The 3,122-nt window shown below is 43.0% G+C and overlaps 1 pseudogene; it reads left to right on the top strand.

Annotated features, from left to right (window-relative positions):
• The first annotated feature begins 228 nt into the window (after nucleotides 1-228).
• On the top strand, nucleotides 229-1,802 carry LOC119231347 (beta-enolase-like; annotated as a pseudogene).
• Nucleotides 1,803-3,122: the final 1,320 nt, after the last annotated feature.

Genomic DNA, 3,122 nt, shown 5'->3' on the forward strand with positions numbered 1-3,122 from the left:
GTTTTGATGGTGAGTGTGGTAACAACACCTGAAGGGGGAGGTCGTACCTCTAAAACATAAATAATGATGTAACCCAGTGTTACCTCAATTAAAAAATAGATTGTGGTATCTGTATACAATGGAATATTACTCAGCTTTAAAAAAACAATGTACTGAACCTGTCCCAGCTACCACCTAGACTTGGAGGTCATCCAAAAACCCAGAGAAGACATCATCACAGCCCCAGCCATGCAGAAAATCTTTGCCCAGGAAAACCTGGATTCCTGGGCTACCCTGCAGTGGAGAATACTGCCAAGGGCCAATTTTCTGCCTAGCAGAACTTCTACCAGTATCTATGAAGCTGGGGACAAATCTCACCACCTGGGGAAAGGAGTCCTGAAAGCCATGGAACACATCAACAAGACTTGGCCCTGGTCTACTGGAAAAGAAAATAAGTGTGGATCAAGAAAAAGTTGAGAAACTTATGATTGAGAGTAAGTCCGTGTTTGGGGCAATGCCATCCTGGGTGTTTCCTTGACTGTGTGCAAAGCTGGAGCAGCCAAGAAGATGGTCCCCTCTGCAAATACATTGCAGATCTTTCAAGGAACCTGGATCTGGTCCTCTTAGTCCCTGCCTTCAATGTCAATGGGGGCTCCAATGCTGGTAATAAGTTGCTGGTAATGAGTTCATGATTCTGTGGGAACCAGCTCCTTCAAAGAAGTTATGCACATTGGTGCTGATGTCTAGCATCACCTCAAGGAGTGTCATCAAGACCAAGAAGGGGTTAAGCACCGCACTATGAAGCAATCTGCAACCTCTGCAGCATGAGTTCAATCCCCAACCTGCCAGGGAGCAACCCACATGGCACAGCAGACCTCTCCTGTCTCACCCACTGCTCCCCTCAGCAGTGTATTTCAGTCTGCCTGTTCTGTTCCCTACTCTCTCTAGTGAATCCTCTCACCACCCTCATCTCTGGCCTGTACCCCAGCTCTTATATGCATAAATAAATAAATCTTAAAAAAAAAAGTATAGGAAGGACACCACTACTGTTGGTGATGAGGGAGGTTTCCCATCCAATATCCTGATGCCCTGAAACTGCTACAGACTGCCAACCAGGTGGCTGGTTACCCATGCAAGATAGTAATTGGTATGGACTTGATGGTATCTGGGTTCTTTTGAAATGGGAAGTGTCATCTTGACATTAAGTCACCTGATAACCCCGCATGGCACATCACTGGAGGAAAGCTGGGAGAGCTGTGTAAGAGTTTCATCAAGAATTATCCTGTGGTTTCCATTGACCCCTTTGACCAGAAACACTGGGCCATCTGGACCTCATTTCTATTGAGGGTCAACATCCAGATTTTGGGGATGACCTCACAGTCAGCAACCCCAAGGAGACTGCCTAGACCATTGAGAAGGCTTGCAAATGCCTGCTGCTAAAGAGCAACCACATTGGCTCAGTGACTGAATCCATGCAGACCTGCAAACTGACTCAGTCTAATGACTGGGGATTGATGGTGAGCCACCAATCTAGGGAGAATGAGAACATGTTCATCACTGACCTCGTTGTGGAGCTCTATTTGGGACAGATCAAGACTGGTGCCCACTGCTGCTCAGATTGTTTGGTCAAAAATAGCCAACTTACTAGAATTGAGGAGGCTCTCAGAGATAAGGCTGTCTTTGCTGGATGCAAATTTCATAACCCAGAGGCCAAGTTAGAAGCTGGAGGACTCAGGACCCCACAGGAAAGATCCAGACCTTTAAGCTCTTTCCTCTTAAACACTGGTACCAACCAAAGAAGATTTTTTAGTGAAATAAAATAAGGAAAATAATTTGGTGACATGCTACAGTATAGATGGACCTTGGGGACATTATGCTAAGTGAAATAAACCAATCACAAGAAGCCAAATACAGTATAGTCCATTTCTATGAGGAACCTAAAATAGTCAAATTCATATTTGGCTTTCATAGTCAAATATGAAAAGTAGAACTGTGGCTGCCAGGGGCTAGTGAGACGAGCAAATTTGGAGTCATTATTCAAAGAGTACAGAGTGTTAATTTTGAAAGATGAAAAGAGCTCTGGAGATTGGTTTCTCAGTCACATAAATATGCTTAACAGTACTGAATTATACACTTAAAAATGGTTAAGAAGGTAAATTTTAGGCCATGTGAATTTCACAACAATTAAAGTCTTGTCAACTTTCCTGAATAATATCACTGTTTTCTAGGATATGGTCAGAGAAGGTACAGTGAACATGGACTGTGCATAAGAGGCCTATGTGCTATCCCTGATTTGGTGTCAAAGGTCTATGAGTTTCCCAGCGTCACTTACCTTACGTCTACCTCACTTCACTCATATGTTCCTTGGATTTAGTCATACAAGTGCCTGCTCTGTAGGTTCTGAGTTCCACACAAAATTCTGGGAGCATGAAGATGAATAAGCTGTGGGCTGGGAGAGAAGGTAGTCCAAAGGAAGTAATGTCTTGGCATGCACAAAGCTCCAGAGGTGTGAACTAACTTGATGTGTTTGGAAATTTCTGAGAATCACTGTTGTTGCAGCATGGACAGCAGATGGGGCAGGTAAGAAAAAAGTAGAGGGAGATAAGACCAAAGAGAAAGGCCAAGACTGCACTGTGGAAGGGTTTCCTGTGTGTTGTATGGACGTCTAGCCCCTCGGGGGCTCATGGACAGGTAATCTTGGAGGCGATTTGTTCCACATATGCGTTCGTCAGGTATTTTAGGTTCCCATAGCAAACTGAAGGTCAGAAGAATTCTTGCTATAAAAATCCTGATTGACTTTGGTTAACCCAGTATTTCCCAGATTTTTAAGTCTCTGGAACATTTTTGTGTATCCATTAGTGGCATACCTTTATTTTAAAAAAAAATTATATTGAAAAAAATTACGTTATGATTGAGGCCTTTGTATATTGGACCCAAATTGGGTTTTATCTTTTAAAAGAGGAGGGAGTTTTACTGGGAAAAAAACATTTTTACTGAGTTTTACTGGGAAAGTTCATCTTCTGTGAGTATTTTCAAGGCACTAGTTCCGTAACTGTCTTTCTCTGCTAACATTTCCATGCAGAGATGTTGTGTAGGAGCCTGCAATATAAAGAGTTACTGGATTAGATGAGCCTACCTCTTCG

Source organism: Talpa occidentalis, unplaced genomic scaffold, assembly GCF_014898055.3.
Source record: "Talpa occidentalis isolate TD23 unplaced genomic scaffold, MPIMG_talOcc4v2.1 talOcc4.7, whole genome shotgun sequence".
NCBI classification, from domain to species: Eukaryota; Metazoa; Chordata; class Mammalia; order Eulipotyphla; family Talpidae; genus Talpa; species Talpa occidentalis.